This window comes from Daphnia pulicaria, chromosome 1, assembly GCF_021234035.1.
Source record: "Daphnia pulicaria isolate SC F1-1A chromosome 1, SC_F0-13Bv2, whole genome shotgun sequence".
Lineage (NCBI taxonomy): Eukaryota > Metazoa > Arthropoda > Branchiopoda > Diplostraca > Daphniidae > Daphnia > Daphnia pulicaria.
The window spans coordinates 7,902,780-7,917,420 of record NC_060913.1 but is presented as its reverse complement, the minus strand read 5'-3'; the positions used below and the strand labels follow the sequence as shown (position 1 = coordinate 7,917,420).

The following is a 14,641-nucleotide window of genomic DNA, read 5'->3' as shown; positions in this document are numbered from 1 at the left end:
TGTTGTTCCATACGTATTCTCTTCTCCCATTGCCTCTTCCGGTCTTCCCGCTAATTTTTTGAATTTCCCAGGAAAGGGGTTAGTGTCTTCAAGACGAGGGGGAGGGTTAGAATGAATCAATGAATCCATCATGGCCGCCGTTCCTTCCATGTTCTTACCCCTAGTCCTCTACCCCTTTTTCCAGTCAGTAGTCGTTTGCAGGGTTGCTGGATCGTTTGTGTATGTGCACGAAGCTTTCGAATCTGCTTTCCAAATTGGTTTAGTGCTAAAAAAATGTTATTCAAACTTGTCCTCTGTTAGCAGAAACATAGTGTCGCACTGTTTAAAGCTTGTGCAATGTGCATTGATAGAAATGTTAACTGGATACTTTACATCTTCGTGGTCTGTGCTTTACTCAAAGTAATTCCAAAATCGGCAAACTATGCAAGAGATCGTACGGGGCACATTGATACAGTTCCTCATGTTTTGTGCGGTTTTCTGATGAATATACATTGGAATGGCGACGAATGTCATCTGTCGGATCGCAGCGTGAGTTTTTTTTTATCTATTGTTTATACTGTGTTTTTCACATTGTGAAGCTTGTGTTATTTCTTTTCTCGTTATCGAATGACGGTTGAACTATGAAACAATCATTTGTAGGCTTGTAGCCCCGTAGTCACTTGCACACTTAACACATACGATGAATCACGTGAAAAAAATGGCTTTATGCTTCACCTAGTCATGAAGGCTTTAGGTTCTTTGTTGTTTAGTTTATGTTATGACCTATTCATTACGTCAAAAAGTTAGCCAATCTATTTTACAGTCATGGTGTTTTTATCCTTTAATCTACAAGATGTGTAGAGTAACTTTATTTGGCAAAGCCACGTTCAAGTCAAATGTAATTCTTTCTTTCTAAACGGAACTTCGTGTAGTTCGGATTAAAATCGCAAGCGGAAGATGCACTGGCGAACCTTGCGCTTAGATGTAGCGATAGGAATTTTTCAATTTGTCACGTTCATGGGACAGTCACGTTTTCTATTGGCACACTGGTTGCATCTGATGATTTTTTATTTGCATTTAACCTTTAGACTGTCGTGCATTACGTCTGTCTCCTCATCACCTGAATGCGAAGACATTTTACCCTTCCTCGACCAGCAAAACTAGCCTTGCCTTTTGCGTTCACCGATTTTTGGCAACGATCGTCAGACAGTTTTGAAAATTATTTTAAGACTCTTTTCAGTACTTTGGCCACTTGCAAAATTGTAGAACGTATTGTTTTCGCAGCATTTGAACGTTGCGACTCTGTCTTGAGTCACATTTTATGCGAAAGCTTTCGATCACTATGTAGTAACACGTTTAAGTTGCGGCGTCTCATTCTACTTGGCGTTTAGAATCTGTATTATGCTTCTATTTAACTGGTTTTTGTTTTTTTTATTCTCTAGCTTCCTGGATTGGATTGACGGAGTAAATCAACAATTCCATACGGATGAAAACTGCCATTCATGCATCGCGATGAACCATGACCACCCCCAGCGCTCGATGAGACGTGGGGACCTTCTTTTCATTTTGAGGTTAGATTCTAAATTTTTTTTTATTTCCCTCGTCATTATTTTACCTCGGTCGGCCCGAGGATTGACCAAAGTTTCGGTTTATTGTGGTACGAAATTTCAAGGTTTTCCGATTTTCAAAAGCAGAGCATTTTTATTTTCTCCCATCAAATCTTATATGGCCTTACTTGCCTTATCACCTTGTACGTGTTTTGTACAAATGCTATCTAAGATAAAAGCGATTGAAAACGACCAGCAATATGTAAATGATAGCGTCGGAAAACCTGGTTTAATCCCGTAAAATAACAATTTAGACGGCGATCAATTCGTTACTTTTTACTCTTGTTGATCAAGCAATTTGTCTTAAAATTCCGTGGGCAGCGTCCGTACGTTACAAGCAGTTTTTCCTTTAATAATTAGACGATGAAACATGTCTGTGGTTTCTTTTGCATTTTGTTTTACTGCTGCTATCAAATTATCACGCTGACGGGAAATAATTTTAGTTATGACTTCATGCGCGTTATCACCCGTTGCCTCAGCAACTATTTGCTAGACTGCACTTGTCAACATGAGTTAGATTTCGTGGGCCAATAACTTTGACGAATCTTGCTTTAGTTAATTTGATGCACTACATGTTGCGTTCCAGCGCAACAAATTGACAACTACTAGCGAACATCATCAAGCATTTAGCTGCTATCAATTTAGCATTTTTGATTTTCCAGTAGACACTTGGAATTTCCAACGCTTGTAATAGAACAGCCGATCGCGCACTGTTATGCAAAGAATATGTGACTATTCTCAACCTGACGTGCGCCACTAATTTATTATAGTTAACAATGACTTGTGAAGTTTATTACCAAGATCGTCAAGATTACCCATTTATTTAATAGTGGGTAAGTGTAAACTTTAATTGTTATACAGCAATCGAGGAGTGGTAGCGCGTAAAGCGACACCTAATAGAAGATATTCGAACTCTTTACTGTGTTGATGATGGAGAAAGAGTCGTACACTCGTAAGTTACTTTAGATTGTCTTACGTTAAATTTAGGTATATTTTCAACATTTTCCAACTGATGCAGTGTTTCTTAATTATTTTTCAATTACCATTGTAGAGTTCAACCTGCCAACGGGCCGGCCAGTTTGCATGTCCTTCACGCTTGAAGGTCGCGGGGAAAATTACGTAAAACTGTCAATGCGGTGGTGTAGAGGTTGGGTGAGAACTGGACGTGTTGCATCATTATTAAGCAGGTACAAAGCCAAGCAAGGCTCAGCCATTTGGTATTCATTTTTTTTTTGGTTATTGTAGACCCATCCCCAGCAACGTAAACCAAAAGAAGGAAAGGCCATTTTCTTCACGCTCGAAGGTCGAAACAAAAACGTAAAACGTGTCATGCGACGGGGAAGAGGTTGGGTGAGGACGACACGTGCTACCTCATTATCAAGCAGGTACAATAGCCGCAAGGCTTAAGAGGTGGGTCAGGGTGAGAAAAAGAAAAAGTCGTATAAAAGGCGAGAGAAAAGGCTACGGAACTCAGTTGAGTGAGCTTCTCCGACACGGCAACAACTGCTGTGCACTTATGGTCACCAACTGCATTTTCCGTCGCAAATACAGGTAAATATTCTGTTGGTTATTTTTACATGGAGTTGTGAATAATTCCACACTTATTCTATTTGTTAATATGTCAGTTATTATTGAATAGTAATGTTAAAATTTTTGATTTGTCTAGTTAACTATGGCGTCATACTGCTGTTTGGTGTTGTGTCTAGCTGATGGGCCAGGAATCAGTCGATGTCCGGCTGACGACGGCGTCTTTGAGCGGAGTCACTGCCAGCCACTGCAAGCCCACCGGTGAATATTTCGATGTCGTTGACGCTGTAGACGCTGGCCAGGAGGACGATTTGGTGGATGAGACGCGTTGCAACGATTCCTAATTCCCCGAAGTCAACCTGCAGATGGTTTGGTTAGTTTGCTTTTCCTTCACGCTAGATAGTCAGGCGGAACATTACGTAAAACTGTCATGCGGTGGTGTAGAGGTTGGTTGAGAATCGTGTAATAGTGCAGAGGTTGGGTGAGAATGACACGTGTTGCATCATTTTGGAGTGAGTACAGTAATGCAAGGCTTAAGAGGTGAATCAGGGCAGGGTGAGGAAAATTCGTATAAAAGGAGAGAGAACAGGCGATAGAATTTAGTCGAGTGAGCACCTTTGACACGTCAACAACTGCAGTGCACTTATTGTCACCAACTGCCTTCTCCGTCGCAATGATGGGTAAATATTCTGTTTTTATACGTGGAGTTTTGTATTAGTACTAATTTTTACTATCTGTTACTATGCCAGTTATTATTGAACGTTAATGTTTAAATTTATTAATTGTACAGTTAATTATGGCGTCGTGCTGCGTTCGGATGGTTGATGGAATGATGGCTGGGTCGACCACTGGTGTACCGATGTCTCCTGGGTATGGCGGATGTCAAACCGCAATGCCACCACCTTACTACACAACATAAAAACACGGAACAGCCGTATACTACTCCGAGGATCCCGAGTACCCTAAGTTCCACTCAGTTCCTAGCTACATTGAGGGTCCAATTATTTCACCACCGAAGCGTCTAAGTACTACACCACCAAGGCACCGGTACACGATTCTGGATGCTTCCGCAGCTTACTACACCGAGGCTCCACAGTACTACACCACTAAAGGACCGGAGTAGCCAACATACGCTGCCCCAGCTTATTACACCGAGGCCTTCAAGTACTTCACTACCAAGGCACCGGAGTACTACACTACTACCTACGCTGCTCCAGCTTTCTACACCACTACCCACGCTGCTCCAGCTTACTACACCGAAGCATCCAAGTACTACTCTGCCCCGAACTACACAACTACAACTGAGGCGACCAAGTGCTACGTAGCCCAGACTTACAACACAGCAGCTGCTCCTTCGTACTACGTTGAACTGTAATACTACACCGAGGCTCCAGTTAACTAAACCACAACCTACGCTACACCTAGATATTACGACGAAGCCCCCAACTACTACTATACCGAAAAGGCCACGCATTACACAATCACGTACACTACCCCAGTTTACTTCACTAAGTATAACTCTGCTCCAAGCTACTACCAAACTGAGGCTCCTGTTTACTACACCAAGGCCACCGGGTATTACACTACAACCAAATGGTAAATATTGTGTCTCTGCATGGAGTTTTGTATTACTTTATTATTATTTTTCTATTCGTTAACTTGCCAGTGATTGTTGAAATTTGATGTTTAAATTATTTACCGTCTAGTTAACTATGGCGTCGTGCTACTGTTGGATGTTGTATCCTTGTTGGTTTAGTCAACCGATGTCTCGGTGGAATATGGATACAACCGCAACGCCGCCTTCTTATAACACAACAACATACGCAACAACCGGTTACTTCACCACCAATTCTCCGGAGTATAATCCACAACTGATGTCCCGAATTACTACACCCGAGGCCCCAAAGTATAACACCACCAAGTCACCCGAGTACTTCACCGCCGTTACCATTTCCCGAACTACACCACCAAGGCAGCGGAGTACTACACCACCAAGGCAGCGGAGTACTACACCACCAAGGCAGCGGAGTACTACACCACCAAGGCAGCGGAGTACTACACCACCAAGGCAGCGGAGTACTACACCACCAAGGCAGCGGAGTACTACACCACCAAGGCAGCGGAGTACTACACCACCAAGGCAGCGGAGTACTACACCACCAAGGCAGCGGAGTACTACACCACCAAGGCACCCTAGTATTTTTCACTACTGAGGCTGCTCCAACCTACTGCATTGAAGCTGCGAAGTATTCCACTGCTCTGAGTTACTACACCATTAAGGCACCTGAATGTTACATCACAACCTTCGCTTCTCCAGTTAACTACAGGAAGGATCTTAAATACTAGAACCGAAATTTCTGATTTATCTAATTGTGTTCAGCTTTGACGGTCATATCTTAATAGTTACTAGTCACTTGATCTTAAATGAGAAAATAAATTGTTTTATGGTAATCATCTTCTACAACTTCTCTTAACACCTTCAAGCATTTTTACCATTGGTACTACTTCATGTTGCAATCGCTTCTATTGCTCAATTCTTTTTGCATTAAGGAAGATATGTGTCTAAATTTTACTCTAAATTTTTGAAGTTAATAGCTAACTTAAGTTTGCGTGATAAAAAAGTTGCAGATAGTGTTTCATTGAATATTGGAAACGATTAGTCACTTGGCTATAACTTATGTTAAAATTTAAAGCTGAAAATCTATTGACACAACTGCAACACATTATTTTTTTTACAAGTGATAAGACACGGCAAACGCAAAACTTAAAAAAGGAATTGCTTTATTGTCCCACCTCCACCCACAATTCCGCCACATTATGCAATCACATACATACATACATACACACACTAAAGTTAACCCGTTGGCTGCCACGCCATACAACCCGTAGGTTGCTCTCTACTACTCTACGTGCCACGTCTGAAGGATCTATGACCAAGGTGGGACTTGCCATTGCTGACAAGTCCGTGCTGAAAAGGGGGAACTATAAAGCATTGCCTTGTAACAGGCGCCTTGCGGCAGATTTGGACTGGTGCGACTTTCCGACCCCGCGGCATGAAAACCACGAGGCCGAACAGCGCACGCAGCCCGTGCTAAGGAGCTAGGGGAGAACAAAGGCGTGGCAGACAACGGGTTAACTAACACAAACACAAACATATTACCAACAACAAATGATGATCCGCGCTGACATTTTGGAGATACCGGCGACGTCTTGGTGTCCACCTTCTCGACGTTTCCTCTGCATTACCTGAATAAAGAGACAACAATTCTTATTTAGACAAGCCAATAAAAGTTACATAATAAAGAGAGAAACAGTATTCAGGTTTTTTAGCTAAAAGATTTAAAGATGCAATTTTTTAAACTTAAATTCAAGCTTACAATATTGAGAACTATACACAGAACAAAGCTCACTTGCTAGTTTTTCGAAAAATTTTCCGGAAGTATACCGGAAGTAACCACAGCACCTCAACCATTGAGCTGTCATCAAAATAAACCAGATATTCGTGATCTCCATGAAATTTGGGGTCGATTAGGTATGATTTAAACGAAATCCAAAATTTGGCCAAAATCGAGAATTTTCCTGAACTATAAGTTCAGGAAAACTTTCGAAACCGGAAGTACGCGTACGTCAAAAAGATAACATGAGCTTTACCACAAATTTTACGAGGATCACGAATATGTGGCTCTTTTGAACGTAGAATGAATATTTACTAAACTACTGACTGAAATGAGAAAACCGGAAGTAGAAAAAAATGCAATTTTCGAAAATCTAACAAGTGAGCTTTGTTGGGGGAATAGTTATCGTCAGTTATCACTAAATATTTAAAAAAAATAACTGCAAATAAATGTTTAAAGAGCTGTGCAAAGTAACTGAAACTGACTGTTTTGACAGCTGCAAATTATAAAAAAGCCATCTAGCGTTAGAAAAAAGAAACGCCCAAGTAAAACTTCGTTTGTGCGTAAGTACTAAGAAGGGTCTGATTTTGGAAACTATTACACAGACAGAGTTTAACGCAACTAGACTATTAACCTACGAAAATAAGTCAATTGTTGGGTACCTGGGAATGATTACAGGGGTGTCACAGCGGGCGGAAGCGAACGAAGGGACGTGTGTAACAGTGTAACGTGAAGGGATCCAACTCGTCAATCAAGTAAGATAAGTTCTGTAACGTTCATACAAAGCAGTGAAGCTAGATGAGCGGACGTCGCGAAGATAAGGATGGAGAAGACATTGGTGGAAGTCCCTCTTCCGTCATGGACAAAGGTCAGCATTGGCACAAGAATCTCCATGCCAGGACCACACATATCCATAAAGAAACTGCGTGCTCTATAAAAAGAAATTTTATACATTAATTGAAATATAGAAATGAATAATGCATATCAATCTTTACCTTTTCTAAGAAGCACACCGAAATGTTCATGATGACAAACGGTAATAATTGAATTACAGCAATCAACAGCATTATTCCTCAAGTTGAGATAAATTTCCTGACGCTAAAGAAATTGTCATGAAGTATTGCAGTAGTGTGGTGATCGGTGATATTGATGCTTACCTTTATCGTATGGGTGATGATTTAGTAAGGCATTTGACATAGTGTGATTGGTATGGTAGCAGTAATGGGAAAATACCTTATTTCCGCACATTTGTATTACTCTATATGTGGGCTTCAAACATGAGTTTAAGGCTTTTGACAGCATGAGGAATAAAAAGTGACTGAGCGCTAAGTGAACTTGTTGGGATGACTGACAGTAGCTATAGGCCTTAGCCTACATCTAAAATTTGAAGAAATAAATTGGTATAATATGAAAATAAGGAAACTAGGTCAAGATAAACCTACATAATGATACGAATTCAATTTGGTATTTGAAATCACAGGAATATAAGTATAATTAGCAACAATTTGTTTTGCCCATTTCGTCTCGTTTCATGACGTAGGGCGGTAGGGGACGTAGGAACAACAAGAGCGACAGTGGCGACATCAAGTAATGAGTTTTGAATCTTAAGTTAGTTACACATTCGAAAATGAGAATATCTTTCCTGAATCGATTGATGACCGGAAGGATAGACCGGAGGTAATAGCCATGGGTTGCTGACAGTAGAACTCTAAAGATAGAAGAACTCCAAAGTTTTTTTTGTTACACCTTGCGTTCATCTAACAGCAATGGATAAAACTGTCGTCAATGGGAGTTTTCACATAGCTCAACTGGCCTGGATTTGGGCATCTATATACTTGAGTCAATTAAACTGGAGATTTCATAAGTAAAAGAAAAAGTAGAAAATATTACATTCGAAAAAGGAAACACCTCATATAACACCATTATTTCTAAAGCAAAACCTGCATCTGAATGTTTAATTAATTGCAAACCTAAGACTAAGTTTACAGTAGGACACAGTCAAATGTAAATGGGCGCATATGAGTCAAAGTCTACGACTACTAGTCGCATATGATATGATAATATTCCAAACTTTAAGCCTTTAGCTCCATGCAATCAGTTAATCAAATTAATTAAGGCAATGATGCCTGTATAATTAAAACTTAAAAGTTGAATAATGACAATAACAAAAACAAAATGATAACAACAATATTTTTGTTTTCAATGTTCCAACAAACATGATTCGCGCACTTTCAGCTACAACATTTTTCAATTCCTCTTCCAATTCGGGATTCGTCTTCTTGAACAGTAATCAGTGGGAAGATATTCCAGGTTTCTTCCTGTTGCTTAAACTCCGTCTTCAGTTCGGCGTAGAGAATATTTTCTTCTTTCTTCGAAGGATCGCTAGACAAATCATTTGATTCAGAAAGGCCAATTTTGTAGGCCTCTTGTATAACCTGAATAGAAATACGATTAAAATTTACATTCAGAGTAGTAAACATACAAATACAAAATTCCGTATTGAATATTTTTTTTATATCTTGACTCACCTGAATTTCATCGTAGATTTTAGATAAGAACTGTTTGCTGGTTACACATCAATTCTATTTGTTTGCGTTGACGCAATGCATCTTTCGTCTAAAAAGAAGGGTGAATCATGATTAATAAAAAAGATGATTTGAAATATTCACAGCCTTACGGGAATCCTCCTTCAAAAGTGTGCGTGCCTTCTGCTGAAGTTCCATCATTTCACTATCCATGCCAGCAATTTCTTCGTCCAGAAACTTTTCAGTTTGTTAAAGTTGGGTCAACTAGCGATCGAATTTTTCATCAGATAAGACCAGGTTTGGACACTAAATTATTAATTAGACGAATGTTTGCAAAAGTTCCACGAGCCATGATTTCATCGTTTCCGCGACGAGCTCCGTACGAATTAATTCTCGCGGAGACAACCTAAATATGGCAGAAAAATGCACTTCAATGGTTTAAGGTAATTTAGTTTCTTCGTGGCTTCGTCGTTATCCTTTGGCAAATAAAGTATACTTAATTTCAGGAGAACAAGGAAAACACTGAAGCAGTTTATAAGAACGAAATCTCGTCAACATTGCGCCTCAAAGAGCAAGGAACAGAAAGGGGAACCTACGAGTGTCGATGGGAAAATAGTTGCGGTTAAGCGAGGCACAGGCAGTTCTTCGTCAGTGTCACTTTCAACGATAAAACTGAGACTACAATCACCATCAGTACATCTATCACTTTTGCTCTATTGTTAGTAATTGGAGTTGGAATTGGGATCAAATATTATATCGACAATGTAAGTGAAACGGAACATTCTCATAACTTCCTACACCATTTTAATACAATGTTTTCTTCCATCGGATCAGAATTTCAATTGGCATTCATGGAAAGATTAAGGAAAAGAAAACCATTGAAAAAAGATTAGATGGAGATCCAGATAGAATCGATCCGGATGTGCCGACTGAATATCAAACGGAATTCCTACCCTACGACAAGAAATGAGAATTTTCATGGAAGAGACTCAGACTCGGTTCGTTCTTCGCTTTCTGTTGAAACAATTTTATCACCATCCATTAATCTGACGACAGTAATAAAAACAATTGCTCAAAATAAAGTGCCAGCAATTGGGAGCCGGTTGTTTTGGGCAAGTCGTCACGGCCGAAGCCGTGGGCCTTGGAGGAACTGAAACCTTGACCACAGTGGCCGTCAAAATGATTCGAGCAACTGCCCAGTCTAATGAAGCATTGACATCTCTCATCAGAGAACTGAAATTCTCATCTACTTGGGATCGCACATTAACGTCGTTAATTTACTAGGGGCCTGCACCAAAAAAAATGTCAAAGGTGAATTCAAGAAGTAATAAAACACATTTTGGAAAATTAACACAACCAGCGGCATTAATTTGCAGAAGAAATTTTCGTCATAATCGATTATTGTCGTTTCGGCAATCTACAGTGTTATTTGATTAAAAATCGGGACAAATTTGTTAACAAATTGAACGAATTAATTGACTTGCTACCAATTACTGGATCAGGCGAAACGAAAATAATTGAAAGGTAAATCGTCATGAAATAAGTCGATTCGTGAATCTATTCTTTAATTTTAGTGAGCACGTCAACGAAGGTTTCAATCTTTCAACCTGGGATTTAGTCCGTTGGATTTTGCAAATAGCTCGGGGAATGAAATTTTTGTCCATCAAAAAGGTGCGTGCGGGTGCATGCAATCAAATGACCTACGGCCTAATTAATTTCTAAATTTAAAAATGACTATGATCTGGTCAACAGGTACTACACGGAGATTTGGCGGCCCGCTTTGTTCTTTTGGTCGACCACAGAATCGTCAAAGTGTCCGATTTCGGAATGGCGAAACAAATGAAGGATAACCAATACGAGAAAAAGGAATAGGTAAACTGAGAACCAAGTAAAATTATAATGTTACAAACATTGCGATCATCTCTCTTTGGTGGACAGAGCTTAATACCGCGGTTAAGTGAATGGCCATTGAATCCCTTACGGATCACATCTTCTCCACCCAATCGGATGTCTGGTCTTACGGAATTCTCTTGTGGGAAATCTTTTCCCTCGGCAAAATCCTATACCGGAATTGAAATGAAATATCCCCCCGATCTCCTCGAATGAATTATTTCATTGCCACAAGGAATGAATGGCAGAATACTTATGGAAGATATTCAAAATGGATATCGAATGACACCACCGGAATATTCTCCCAATGTCTTCGGGCAAATTATGAAATATTGCTGGAAGAAAGATCCAAAGAAAAGGCCAACATTCTCTCATCTTGCCGAGATGATCGAAAAATACATCGAGTCATTAGTCAGCATCGACTATTTGAATATGAATTTCTCTAGTGAAAATGGTGCAGTCAAAGAGCTACTCGATCCTACTCGGACGAATCGTTTGGATATTGTGAACATTTTGAATGAGACATCGCGATCAAGAGACGTGAACCAAGACGTGTAAAAAATAGTTCATTGCAGTGATTCATAATTTAAAAAAAAAGGCAATTGATTTTACATTTTTTTCATGTAACCTATTTGACTATTTCTGAGTATTTTTTTTTTTAAATGTTAATCTCTAACCGAATTTATTACCCGGAACACTTAACTCACTTACGATTTGAGTCTCTAATAGTCTCATTTTTAGAAAATATTACAGAACACTTAATTGCTATAGAGTTAATATATAATAGGCTTACTTACTCATTTTCTTGTAGCCTTCATCAGTCCATCTATAAGCTGTTGTCAACTTTTCAAGAGTTTGGACACCAGAACTTAATGACAGTCTGTACACCATATCTGAGTCGACTGAACTGGAAATTTCCTGAATAATTTCACGTAAAACAAATATTTTGTTAATAATAACATTAACAAAACAGAGTAAGTGGTGAGCAGCCAGCCAGACATGAACCAAACTCAAAGTTTAAGCAAATTCTACGATAAACGGTGATAATAGACATTTTTCTACAGTATATCTACAGGGAAAAGAAAATCATTATTTGAGTTCTGTTTTAAATTGTCATTTAATGTTAAGAGAAGAGATGAACACAATCATAAGTAGTCACTAGTCGGTACTCGGCATCCAATTTATGCGAAAATTCAACTTGAAAAATTGCCTCATCTATAACCAACGGAAGCTGCTTTTTGACCTTGTCCTCCATGTAATAAAGTGCCAAATATTAAATTTAGATGTTACATGTCAATGTCAAAATTCTATAGGCAATTAAAACACGTAATATTGTGAGCAGAGTGGGTGAGTCGGATAGGGCGTAACATCATGCCTAAGCACATCATGGCCTGAGTTCGACTCTCAAAGGGAACATAATTAATTAACCACCCAACCATCAGGTGGCGCCACAGAAATTGTATAAAAGCGTATAAAAGGCCCACTCTGCGTCATATTATATCCGAAAAGTCTAGGGGGCTTGATGATTCCACTGAGATTGAGGAGGGGAGATAATCTCGGAAGTAGTCACGGGCAGACCCGCTGTATGTTGATTTGGTACAATCCGAGTAATATTCGGTTGAACTTCGTCCCCCGACTCGGCGGAGGGAACGGACCATCAGGTTTGCTTGTAAACAACCTGTTGTGTAAAATCCAGCAGACTCAGGTGAAATACCCTGAGAAATCAGTGACAACCAACCCTTCCCTGATGGCAAAGGGAAAATCCACCAAAATCCTTCGGTAATTCCGGAAGGATCCGGATGTGTTCAGAAATCGCCCTACACTAGCCAAATGTGGGACGTTATTGAAATCACTTTTTAATAAAATTAACATTAACGGGTAAACTGCATACTCCACCTTGAAGTTAGAAATGTGACATTATAACGATTTTTAAAGTAACTAAATCTCTGTATTACTGCATGTCGGACCGATATAACAACGTCTATAGTTGTTGTTTAATTTAGATCTACTGTTACGCAATTCTGAAAGTAAGCGAGAATTTTGGCGCGAACGAAAAAATCAGCTTCCCACCTAATCTACGGATGTGGCAAACGGGAATCCCAGCAGCGCACAAAACAGACTATTCCAGAAGGTTGAAATTAAATCTTGTTCAGCGCAAGAAAGAAGCTCGTTGCAAAACACAACGAACCACTCGACGAACGGGCACAGCAGTTGGAAGTAAGTGAACCGGGGGTGTCTGCCTAAATGGATTTGCATTCAACTTCAATACAATATTTATCTCGGGTATTCGTTCAACGTATACTCGTAAAAAGAAGCGGAACACTACTCACTTAAGATTTAAATCTCTAATAACCTATATTTTTTTTTAAATATTTACTGAACACTTCCTGTCGAGTAATTGGGACTAGTAACATATTCTTCATAAGAATTAGGAATCAGTTGGTCTAAACTGGTGTAAACAGTAAGCCATACTGGTAAAAGAACAAGAGACCCGTAAAGTTAAAGTAAACTTGGGCTGTAAGTAGTTTGGTAGAAAACTGGTTTCTCTTCCACTAATTACTTACTAGCTCCATAATAATATAATTACTTACTTCTTTTGCTTCTTTGTGGTAGGCTTCAGCTTCATTATTAGCCACATGTACAGAGCTGCCGTCAATTATGGAGTTTTCACATAACTTGACTGGCCTGGATCTGGGAAGCCACATACTTAAGTCAATTGAACCAGAGATTTCCTAAATGAAATAAATAAGAGTAAAATATTACATTTGAAAGAGGAAACACAAATATAACGCTACTATTTTCTGAAAGCAGAACCAGCATCTGAATGTTAAATTAATTGCAAACCTAAGACACACTAAGACAGTGGGCAGAATGTAAATGGGCAGATATGTCAAAGATATGTCAAAGTTAATATTTTCTAATATCACATGATACAGAAAAATGAGATTATTTCATTTAATTTGAAAATTGACATTGACCTAGTAGCATTAACACTAGGCAAGAAAGAGAACAGATGATATTGAAACTAATAATCAGCAGTAGTTGGCATGATTTGGATACACAAATCATGCTTAAAATTTATTAAATAAATTAAATGGATTCTTCATTTATTAACTTAACTATTTCAGTTTTCACTTTTGGCGCTAATAACACCCATCGAAACCCTAACCACAGACTACGAAGTGCTTACCAGACTCTGAGAGACTGAGAATGGACTGTTAGATACATGAGAAATAAGCATGAAAGATTAAGGTAAAAAATAAAAACTGTAACAATGTTGACTAAAAATCAACTAATAAAGTCTTTCAAACAGCAATGAGCCTTGTTATAAAAGATATCAAACGGATAAGCGATAACACACATCAGAGCTTGGCAAAAATTTGTCAGCCATTGCTCATCTATCGAAACTTTCGTCGACTGCTACTTAATACACTGTGCGACGCTGGCGCCATCTACTAGTCACATATGAATTATGATATTCCAAACTTTACGCGCTTTACGTATAAAACTTGAAAGATGAATGACAACGACAGGAATGGTTATAATTCATAACTATATTGTTTTCCAGTCCAGTGTTTCAACAAACACAATATGTCCACTGATTTTTGTTTGCCAATGATTTTTTTTTACTTTTTACAGAAGAGTTTTAAGTTTCAACTAAAAGAGTAATTAATTATTAGCTTTTATTACAATTAGCACAACCATTGTTTGTGCCTGG

At 39.0% G+C, this 14,641-nt stretch overlaps 2 long non-coding RNA genes across 7 annotated transcripts in view; one reads left to right on the top strand and one right to left on the bottom strand.

Annotated features, from left to right (window-relative positions):
• The window catches only part of LOC124350131, a 29,501-nt gene extending 24,354 nt beyond the window's left edge, over positions 1-5,147 (top strand). For 2 of the 6 annotated variants that reach the window (XR_006920396.1, XR_006920397.1), the window contains 6 exons: positions 1,422-1,550; positions 2,638-2,773; positions 2,832-3,137; positions 3,253-3,793; positions 3,904-4,709; positions 4,820-5,147. This is a non-coding gene — a long non-coding RNA (uncharacterized LOC124350131). Of the gene's footprint in view, positions 1-106; positions 529-1,421; positions 1,551-2,335; positions 2,574-2,637; positions 2,774-2,831; positions 3,138-3,252; positions 3,794-3,903; positions 4,710-4,819 lie in introns of those variants that run through there. The other 4 variants (XR_006920398.1, XR_006920400.1, XR_006920399.1 and 1 more) reach the window with 4 other exon arrangements.
• Positions 5,148-7,385: 2,238 nt separating this feature from the next.
• On the bottom strand, positions 7,386-14,631 carry LOC124350550. The gene is made up of 9 exons (XR_006921058.1): positions 14,044-14,631; positions 13,515-13,655; positions 11,721-11,841; positions 9,186-9,439; positions 9,037-9,124; positions 7,951-8,943; positions 7,666-7,885; positions 7,504-7,606; positions 7,386-7,439 (listed from the first exon to the last, which is right to left on the bottom strand). It is a non-coding gene; the product is annotated as an uncharacterized LOC124350550 (long non-coding RNA).
• Between the last annotated feature and the right edge of the window lie 10 nt (positions 14,632-14,641).